We start from the raw sequence: 11,366 nt of genomic DNA, 5'->3' as shown, positions 1-11,366 counted from the left end.
CATTAGGCATCAGAGTTTTTCCCTTTTGTAGCTCCCAGCATGTTCTTTTATTTGACAGGCAGAGTTAGAGAGACAAAGAGAAAGGTCTTCCTTCCATTGGCTCACCCCCCAAATGGTCGCTATGGCCGGTAATCTGTGCTGATCCGAAGCCAGGAGCCAGGTACTTCTTCCTGGTCTCCAACGCGGGTGCAGGCGCCCAAGCAGCTGGGCCATCCTCCACTGCCTTCCCGGACCACAGCAGAGAGCTAGACTGGAAGAGGAGCAACCAGACAGAATCCGGCGCCCTAGGGGATGCCTGCACCGCAGGTGTTGGATTAATCAAGTTAGCCAGGGTGCCGGCCCCTCCCAGCATGTTTTTAAAAATATTACCTCTATATGACTGCTTTGTATTCCGTTGACATTTACTTTTCAAATCTTGCAGGCATACAGACAGACAAATTAAATTTTAGAGGCAGAGAGACCCCATCTGCTCATTCATTCCATCATGTCAGGATTGGGCCTGGCCAAAGCCAGGAACTGGGAAGTGAATCCAGGTCTCCTTTGTGGATGGCAGGAACCCAATCACTTGGGCCCTTACTCTGCCTCCCAGGGTCCACATTTCCCGGTGCCATCACTCTTCAACTGGACAGAAATGGTCACCACCAGGCGCCCCCCGCCGGAACCCCAGCCCTTCTGCCGTTCCCTAGGCCCCAGCCGCAGTTTTTCGGACGGCAAAGGATACTCTCCATATTCAACACAGTCCCGCAGCTTTCCGCAGCAGGAGACTGCCCAGAGCAATGGCTAAGAGCCCCGGCCTGGTCCAGACCGCCCAGTGCCCAAGCTCCTCGGGTTGCCGTCTCACTTCCTGTTTCTGCTCCTGGTCCGCAAGGGGCAGAGCCGTGTGCACGCGGCGAGGGGCGGGGCTTGGGCTACGCCACAATGGCGGCGTTGAGCAGCGTCGGTTAGGTTGGGCGCCCGTCGCCTGGGGGCGTTGCAGCGCTTGAGAGCAAGAGGTCCCACCCTCTGTCTCTCTCTGGAAGCTGTTTTCGCGCGCAAAGTTAATCTAAAGAGAGCATGAGGGTTTCCGTTGGCGCCCTAAGCTTCTAGTTCTTTCTTTAGGCCTCAGGACTCCTTTCCACCTTCCGCCTTTCCTCTTCCTGAGATTTCGCCTTATCCCTGACCCTCAGTTCTCAACGTTTAAGTCATAACGGCTGAAGGAAAAAGGTATAGGACTTTTAAAATACCTTTTGGAGATCATTATAATCGTGTAAGGGCGGAAGCGTGTAGCGCGGTGGGTAATTGGAGTAGCGGCGGGCGTTCAGCTGAGGTGTTAACATCATGCGCCTGAAAGTGTTAGGCTAGAGGGGGAAGACAAAAATGGGAAGGCTGGCCGTCCTGTGGATGCGAAATACGTATTTTGACTATGAGGTTTCTTACTGATTTTACAAAAGATGATGCAAGGCAAAAATTTCTGTGAAACATCTCTAATGGCGCGAGTGTTAATGGAAACACTAGATAGCGGTTAGCATGTTATATGTGAGGTATATTTTATATGTGACAAAGGATATGTACTAGATGCAATCTCAGGATATAGGGATACGAAAGGCACCTTCGGCCGCGGTGTCGTAGCTTTTCAGTTTAAAACTATCGAAAATTTTACGGGAGACCTGATCTTATCTTGGAAGAACACTCGCTGTAATTATTCGCTGCTGGAAGAATATAAGGTGTTCGGCTTTACAATTCATCTTAAAAAGTTCGGCGTGTGGGAGAAGTGCGTATACAATTGGATAAGCTGCTTTATTTATTTATTTATTTATTAATTTATTTTACTCTCTGGGATTGTTTCCTTTGCAACCAAACGTGGTTCTAAAAGCTAAGGTTTACTCTTTTGTGATAAAGATTGGTGATCGATTTCAGAGTGTCACCTAATTTAATAAACACTCAATGCTGGTGAAACCAAGCTTTTTGAATTCCCGGCTCTGGGGAAGTACAATCGGCATATCATGCCCAGAGGTAAAACTTTTTTTTTTTTTTTTTAAGATCGCTTTTATCTTCATCTCACTTTATAGCTGAGATATAAAACTTTATGAAACCAGACATAATTTAGCAGATTTCATCATTGGGAAATCAGTTTCCATACGGGGTACACAATTGTATTTTACTGTCCAAGAACTTTGCTTTGCATTTAAAGGTATCTTTAAGAAGAACTGTATCCTAGATGCTGTCTTTTTAAACATAGCTCTTTTTTTTTTTTTTTGGTAAATGCACATACAGACTACTGCTGCTAAAGTTAGCATTTCGGTGTTTCATATCAAGATTGAGTCCTTCGAGTTACATATAGTAGGTAACTTTAAACAATAATGCTTTTTAAAAAGTGTTTTAAAATGTTTTTTGCACACTGTGGACTTTATGGAGAGCTTCAGGATAGGATTTGTTTTCTTACTAAAATTAAGATCTGGAGGTACTTTTCTATTAGGGTGCTTGTTGTTGATGTTCATCTGAAGTTAAAGAACAGTAACCTATAATGCCCACTTAGAAGATTAAGAAATAATATATCCATTTTATCAGCCTTTGACTCCAAAAATCGCCCTCATGGTTTTTCTGGAATATTTGAGTTTTTGAAGCTGGATTTACGACTTTTCTCTTAGGGACGATAACAGATGTACTCAAAGTACATGTAGAGGTATATTCAGTTACAGCTGAAGAGAAATTGAAGTGTGCTAAAATCATAACACTTTTACAGACAAAATATAGAAGGAATATAAAATTTTAGTTGTTTTTAGTAAATATTGAATACCTATAAATAATATTTGGAAACCGTGGACAAAGTAAACCAAAGCAATACAGCCGTTACGTGCTTGTGACCTACCACCCGATATTAAGAAAAATAATTATCATTTCCTTTGCAGTCATATTCCTTCCCTCTTTATAGGCAGCTTCTTTGTTACATTTATGTATTACTGCCCTGGTTTTATCTTTACCATAGTGTTTGCATCCTTAAACAGTATATTATTTATTTATTGTTGCATTTTTTTAACTCTGTGTAAATGAAAGCATGCTGCTTTTCTTTTTTTGTGACTTGCTGTCGTAACTCCCAATTTTTCTCATCCGAGTTATTGGCTGTAGCTATGGTTCATTCGTTTTCATTGCTGTATAGTATTCCACTGCATAAATAGTACATTGTAATTGATCTGTTCTCCTCATGATACTTGCTTTGTTCCTAGCTCAGTACAGCCCATATAAGAGCATATTACTCTTAGTTTAACACATACTCTGATTACACACTTAACACCGAGAACTTCTTTTAGTCCCTAACCATTTAGGGTGACATCTGGATATGCATACTTTATCTAATTAATAATTAATGTTAGCTCTTAAAAAGCCTTCTTTTCTAAGAGAATTGTTTGAAATGCAACACAACACTGAGGTAGTGAGAGAGAAAGAGAGAGAGATTGAGAGAGAATATGAATATAATCTTTTATCTGCTGACTCATTCCCCAAGTGGCTGCAGCAGGCGGGTCTGGGCCAGTCTTTTCCAGGAGTCAGGAACTCCATCCTTTCTCCCACATGAGTGTTAGGGACCCAAACACTGTTCTTATGCCTTCTCAGGCACATAAGTGGAGAGCTGGTTCAGAAGTGGAGCTGCTGGGACTTGGTTTGGTGCTCTGATATGGGATAGATTAGCCCACTGAACCACAATGCCGGCCCCAGAAGTCTGCTTTCTTAAAAGTAATGATTTTACTATCTCTGCAGATATAGTTTATTCATTCATTGTTTATGTTTATTCATGTTCCTTATTGTTTTGGCTTATCATGGACCCTCTCTTTGTTCCTTCCTCCCTACAAGATTTACCAACACTTTCTACCCTGTGTCATCTAAACAGGCACCTACAGTTTTCTTCTTTCACTCTTGGAATAGGGCAACAATGATAGCGACCATAGCTGTAGAATTTTCCAAAAAGTTCTTTTGGGACCTTTTAACTGTTTATATAAAGATTTAACAAAAGGAGCCGATGCTGCGGCATAGCGGATAAAGCTGCCGCCAGCAGTGCCAGCATCCTCTACGGGCGCCGGTTCGAGTCCCGGCTGCTGCACTCCAATCCAGCTCTCTGCTATGACCTGGGAAAGCAGTGGAAGGTGATCCCAAGTCCTTGGGCCCCTCCACTCACATGGGAGACATGGAAGAAGCTCCTGGTTCCTGGTTTCAGATCAGGGCAGCTCCAGCCATTGTGTCCAGTTGGGAAATGAATTAGCGGGTGGAAGACCTTTCTCTCTCTGTCTCTCTCTCTCTCTCTCTCTGCCTCTCCTTCTCTCTGTGTAATTCTTTCAAATAAATAAATACATCTTTAAAAGAAAAAAAAAGATTTAACTAAAGAAGTACCAGTCATATATTGATAGACTCAGATGCAGTAAATTTCACCCATGGATACTTAGAAGGATTATGTTTTAAGATCTGTGAATTTTGGTTGAAATAATTGAGATGTAAAAAAACCAATGCAGTATCTTAACTGAGAACTATCGAATGTTAACCTTTGGCATGAACAAAGCTAATGTGATAAGTTTTAATAATTCTCCAGGAAGTTGCAGTATTTTGTTGATTAATTATTCTTATTTCTCTATGTATTTGTAATCCAGTGTGTTGCTGAACAATCTTTTCTTTAGTTGAAACAGTCCTCAAACAATTGCAGTTAAGAATCTAAAGATTTATTGTTTTGTGTCAACAACTTCTGTCTCTTTCAGCAAATGACTTTAGGGTGATTAGAAAATTTGATGATGCCTAGAAGTTAAACTCCTATTGACACGAAAAGAAAGGATGCAACTAGAAATGAGAATTGTGTGGTATTAATAGTATTTCTGAAACTATGGTGTCCTTATTAAAAATACAGAAGGCTGTTCCCCACCTCTGTAGATTGTATGAGAGTAAATTTGGAGTGCCTCTCGGGGGTCTATATTTTGCCTCTGTTTGCATAGGCTAATATAAAGTCATATGAGTACTTTATCTCATGAAATAGCTTAATTTGGATGGAATTTAATCATTCACAAAATCCTCACATACATAATTTCATTTTGCACTTAATGTAATCTGAGGTAACTGGAGCAGGCATATTATCATCTTTTCACCAGAACAATTAAAAAACCCACAGAAAATCTCAGGGAAATTATTTGGTTTGCTTAAGCAAGTTCTGAGTAAGTAGAGTCAGTGCTCCCTACAGTAATCTTGGTTTCCAACCCAGTAGTTTTGAATGTGTATAGCAGACTGGTAAGGAGGAATAACAGAACCACTACTGTTGCTTCCTTTTCATAAGTCACTTGCCTGCTTAGTATAAGAATAAAGTGAGGAAGTAATGCAGCAGGCCAGCGGTGTTCCTGTTTTCTATGTGAAGAAATCTGTTCAGTTTCTTAGAATTCCTAGAGAGTTATAAACTGAGGGTCTTTGTTTCTCATTAAAAAAAAGAAGAAGAAAACTTTGATTTTTTTTTTCTCCTCTACAGGGAAAGAATACCTTGCTGGCTTCATTGTTCTATTTTAGGTTTGAGTTGGAATAAGGGTAACCAAGAACTCAGATGAACTGTAGCAGCCTCTCAGATTCTTTCTCTTCAATCTTCTGTTCTGCACCCCATATTTTCTTTACCTCACCTCATTGAGATTTTGTGTTTTCTGTAGCTCCTATCTATACAAATTAATGAAAAAATGTATTTGACAATTAGTAAAAATGCATCCATGTATTTACCATATCTGAATGTGATAAGAGTTCACACTTATTTTAATAATAAATGCTGATATTTGGTGATTATAATATATTGTTATCAGAAAATTTTTTTAAGAAACCTATGATTTTAACAGAGCACTCTAGAGTTAAAAAATTTTTTTTAGGAAACTTTTTCAAAATTCAAATAATCAAAAGGAAATGCTATTTGTTATCATTAGCTGAGATGATTGATTCTTAAAGAATAATACAGTTAGAAAGAAGAAAACACTTGCTATTCTTAGAGAATCTTTCCTTCTTTGAGATGATTTCAAATTAGTTTTGTGAGTTGTGTGATTCATCACTTCTTTGATACAAGCGTAAGTGCTCAGATAATCTCCTTTTAATAAATGTTTTCTTTATCTATTATTTCTTCACCCAGGAGCTGTTTGAAGAAAATTTTTAAGAAAATAAGAAAAAGCAAGAATTCTTAAGAGTTTCTTAACTTTTATCAGTGGGCCAGGTGAATTCAAGGTAAAATCAAAAAAGATAGTTTTCTTTAAAAATACTATTCTGTACTCTTGTATGACATTGTACTTGCCACAGAACGTACACCTTTCATTCCAGAAACAGCCTTTATTTACTTCTATTTTATTACCACTCTTTTATCCTAGATTGATTCTGGAGTCTTAGATAAAAATTCTGACAGTCATTCCCATTGTTTTTACTGTTATATGGTGTTTGCTTAGAACAGAACCTAGTATGCTTTTTAAATTTGAGTTCTTTACATTTTATAACACACATTCCATGGTGTTTGAATACTATTTTATTGAATATCAGCTATAATGTGGTCCACAATTCCTTACCTCTAGATCAAAACTTTGCAGCCAGCACTATAGAAACTTTTTGGATGGATATTTCTTTGCTTTGGGTTGCTGTCCTGTGCAGTGTATGATGTTTAGCAGCCCTGTTCTCTATCCCCCAGATATTAGTGAGCCCCTCCAACCTAAAGTTGAGACAGCCAGATATTTCTTTGTATATTGCCACGTATCTTCTAGAGTGCAAAATCTTTTCCAGTTACAAGCCACTTACTTAACTCTAGAATCTTGTAACACTACCTTTATGGTAAACAAAAAACAAACAAACAAACAAACAAACAAAAACCTCCAGAAACATCTTTTAACCATTATGGAAGAACCATAGTAAAAGAAAAGCAATAATATCATCCCTCGGTTTTTAACCACTTTACTAAAACTGGGAAGGTTAGAATCCAGGGAAAGGATTTGGTGGCACTGTAAAATCTTTCACTTTGGAGTTAGTGAGAAGCATAGGGTGTTTAGATTTTTTCAGAGCTTGTTTGAATTTCTGGTTCTTATTTTTAATAGCTGATTATCTTGGGCAATTTATTAACATCTTCATATTTTGACTTCTTCATTTGTAACAACATGGTTAATATTTATTTCATAGTTTTATTATGAGGATTAAATGAGATCCTTATGTGACGTTAGAATGCTTAGAATAGAGGGTCTCAGAATTGATAACTATGAAAATTGCCTCTAGTAAAAACATCCTCAGTAATGGGGTAAGGATCATCAGGAATGATACTTCAAACAAGAAGTCATACTGTTGTAAAAACATGATACCTTAGAAAAAAATAGATATTTTTGTACCCCATTATTTGAGAAAGCATTAATATCTAGAGAGAGGCCAGAGAAAAATTCTTGAAGCAACTGCCAGAAGGGTTTTTATCAGAAGAGACTATTTAATATTCTTGTGTGAAAAGAATATATAAAAGTTGTAATCAACCTATGTGAATCAAAGAGTGTATGGCAATAAACATAACTTCATCTCTAAGATCTCAAGCAACTAGAGTAGGTGATACTATTGTACCTAATACTGTTCAGTGATGAAGGTATTAAATTTTGTTGTTTTTCATAGGTATTATAGCATATTACCTCATTAAATGATTTTATTTGTAGCTTTAGAAGAGCCAGTTTATGAGAAACTTTAAAAATATATAGAAATTATGAAGAATAATATCTTAGACATGTTTTAATTCCCTCCAGCAATTTACAGCAGTTAATACTTTGTCATGTTTGTTTCAAGTCCATTTTAAAATAAACAAAACATTGTAGATGAAGTTAAATTCCCTTTAACTGTAGTCTTACTCTTCACTCTTTTTCCTAGAAATTGCTATTTCTTGAAGCACCATGTATCATCTTCCATTCATAAAATGTTTGTTTATGGACAGTGTGCAGTATTTTTATGTGATTTTGAATGCATGCTAATATCCTACTTTAGTACATGCACAGATTCCGTACTTTTTACTCAAAATTGTTTTTTGATATCTACTTATGTTATGTCTTTACTTTTATATATATCCAGGAATGTGTCTTGGAAATATGGTACATTTGATTTATCCATTTTCCTCTTTATGAGAATGTAGGTTGCTTTCACATTTTTTTCAGCTGCAAGCAATATTCAGTGACTCAGTGTGTCATGTATCTCACTGTAGATATTTGAATGATTTCTCTAATGTATTACTGCAAGTGGAATTACTGAGACATAGGGTAGAAATACCTGTCTTAAGATAAAAAAGTACAATTTTGTATGTTGAATTTTTATGTTCTGATAATTAATATTCAGAAAGTAGTTAAATTGGTATGTGTTTTGTTTAAGAGCTGACTTTTATTGGGATTGGTGCCTTAGAATTCACATTTTCCTGCTTAATTAAAGAACATTTCAATGCAATGTTGATTGCCTACTCTGCACTTAGTGCTATACAACTGACATATCAGAATCAGAACACTGATCTGGATGGACAGTGAGTCTGATCTAGAATGATTTTTATTAATGGTTTATTCAGTCAGACAGAAACACTTATCTTCAAGGAAGATCAGCAGTATATCAGGAAAAAAAGTCTAAAAGTGTAAGTATATAAGCTTAATTGCCTATCTGATTTGCTTTGCCCTGGTCTAGATGGTTTGTCATAAGCTTTCTTCTCCTCTAAACCTCCCAATTTTAAAGACCAGTGTTGGTCAATTACAGTTGAGGTATGTTGAGGTTGATAATTCTGTGTATAAAATTATTTTCTAAAATGGATCTTAGGTAAGGCATGTGAAGATGTACATAACATTTAATCCACTATAAACCTGGAATCAGAGACATTAAATTGAAAAACAAATTCACAATAAGAATTGTACAAAAAATGGTACTGTGTGGACCTCATCTCATGAACAGTCTTGGCACTACATGTTAGCAAAGTGTTCAAAGTGTGTCAGACTTTTCACAGAAATTTTCATTGCCATAATCACTTCGACCACATGTCTCAAAATCAAAATTTTGCCAAAAGTTTAAAATTTTATTTCACAATTGTGTATCTTGGTTGCCTGGAAACAAAACAGTAAGTTTCTGTGGTAACTAATTTCACTTGGCCAATTTTTTTAAATTTTTTATTTAGTAAATATAAATTTTCAAAGTACAGTTAATGGATTACAATGGCTTCCCCCCCATAATTTCCCTCCCACTCACACCCCTCCCATCTCCCGCTCCCTCTCCCATTCCATCCACACCAAGATTCATCCTCGATTATCTTTATATACAGAAGATCAATTCAGTATATATTAAGTAAAGATTTCATCAGTCTGCACCCACATAGAAACACAAAGTGTAAAACACTGTCACAGCACTAGTTATAGCATTAGTTCACATTGGACAACACACTAAGGACAGATCCCACATGAGAAGTAAGTACACAGTGACTCCTGTTGTTGACTTAACAATTTAACACTCTTGTTTATGACGTCAGTAATCTCCCTAGGCTCTAGTTATGAGTTGCCAAGGCTATGGAAGCCTTTTGAGTTCCACTTGGCCAATTTTTAAATCATGTCATAAGCCAAAGCTTAATCAGAATTAGGCAATGATACATACTACTCAGAAATTAATAATCTTATATTTCTTTTTTGTAGATTTAAAACTTTATAAAAAGAAATTATCCAGTACTTACATCTACCTAACTGGAAGTTTTATTAACTGAAGGTAAAATACAATGTTTAGAGAGTCATGGATTTATAAATTGGAGGGGAAAAAAGGTAGAATTATTTAACTTGTTAAAAACTATACATGAGATTTGTGAAATAAGTCTTTTTTTAATTTTGGCCTTTAGATGGCCTGTCCTTTAGCATGTCTTAATGAACAGCTGAGAAAAGATCATCTTAAAATTTCCTTTGACCATTACATTAATAAATATAGTTTTAATAAACCATTGTTAATTTCAGAGAGAGAAAATATTATGTCAAATATTATAAACATGTATTTGGCAAGCATATTCTCCTTATATTATTTCTGTTTTCCTCTTTTAATTAATATTTGTAACAACAGTATTTCTCTGTTACTTTTCTTTCTCCTTTCTTATTAGTCGTTATTTAATTTTCTGTCTCTCTTTTTATTGTTTCCCATATTCAACCTCAGCACAACCCTTCAGTTATTTTCAAAGAGATTCAAGCTCAACCTACTACCTATACTTTAGACCCAGGATAGAATCTACTAGAATTCAAAGAAAACAGTGCAATTAAGGTAAAGATAATTAATAGTCATGTAATACAGAGAGTGCTAACACCAAGCATATAAGTGCATTACTACTCAGATGCCACATGTTCTTTATAATTACTAGACACTTATGAATATTTAACAAAGTACCATCTAGAAATTTGATATAAAACATTCAGAATCATATAAGCCTTGGGTATCCCATAGTCAACAACTTTGGTTGCCGCATAAATTGTTATTTTTTTTTATATCTGTGCCTTATTTTTTCAGTTTGTAGCCTTAATTTTATTACGTGGCTTTTGGGCCCTGGAAATAACTGAGATCCTTGAGAATAGTTTAAACTTTGCAGACTTTAAATGTTGATGATGTTTTATTATTGCTTTTAAAATTAGAGCCATTCCTTTCACACAGAAATTTGTCTTCATATTGAATTGTGTTATTGTAATTGGGAGAAATATGCAAATGTTTGAAGAATAAGAAATTTAAAAGAGGTAAATGGCTCGAAGAGAAGGAAATTTGTTTTTAATACCCAAAAAGTTTATTAAAATCATCTTTTTCCATAAGTGAATACATCTGAAATTGAGAATTGCCTGTTTAATACACATACTATTTTTATTTAAACATATTACTTTTGATACCAGTTAGTAACTGAGCATCTATCAGCTGTTGATACAGTTAACAGTGTAAAGTACTCTCTTGTGAGCCATTGGTATCTGTGGACTAATGATAAACAATTAATCAGTTTGGTGCTAGTGAAATTGTTCCTGATTTAGTGACTCTGATATCTTTATGATTGCATAATTACAGATTTTTTGAATAATGATTTTTGTTTTAATTACTAAGTAGATAGTAGTTATACTACCTTTCTTATTAGAATACTTTTTAAGAAAAAAAATCCTCCCTGTCAAAAAAAGAATTTTCATTGTGGATAACTGAAAATGACTTCACAATACCATGTAGTTAAGTATTACAGGAAGCCAATATTATTTTATTATTTTTAATCATATATGAACCATTATAGTAATAGAAATATAGAAAGCATTTTAGTCATAGAAATATATAGAATATAGAAAGATAGAAATACTTGTGTGTTTCAAAGGAATGAGTTCTTTAGTTTTTGACTTTTATTTTGTAGTGCCATTCCAAATTTATTA

The 11,366-nt window shown here is 35.7% G+C and overlaps 1 protein-coding gene across 2 annotated transcripts in view; it reads left to right on the top strand.

The window, feature by feature from the left end:
- The first annotated feature begins 694 nt into the window (after nucleotides 1–694).
- The window catches only part of TENT5D (terminal nucleotidyltransferase 5D), a 51,846-nt gene continuing 41,174 nt past the window's right edge, over nucleotides 695–11,366 (top strand). Inside the window, exons 1-2 of one of the 2 annotated variants that reach the window (XM_051827372.3) lie at nucleotides 695–1,203; nucleotides 6,107–6,198. The gene's annotated coding sequence lies outside the window, so the exon portion shown is untranslated. The remainder of the gene's footprint in view (nucleotides 1,204–6,106; nucleotides 6,199–11,366) is intronic. The other variant, XM_089324877.1, reaches the window with a different exon arrangement.

Source organism: Oryctolagus cuniculus, chromosome X (assembly GCF_051225735.1).
Source record: "Oryctolagus cuniculus isolate XC-2025 breed Fujian yellow rabbit chromosome X, ASM5122573v1, whole genome shotgun sequence".
NCBI classification, from domain to species: domain Eukaryota; kingdom Metazoa; phylum Chordata; class Mammalia; order Lagomorpha; family Leporidae; genus Oryctolagus; species Oryctolagus cuniculus.
Note: the sequence above shows the minus strand (reverse complement) of the source record. Positions and strands in the feature narration are given on the sequence as shown.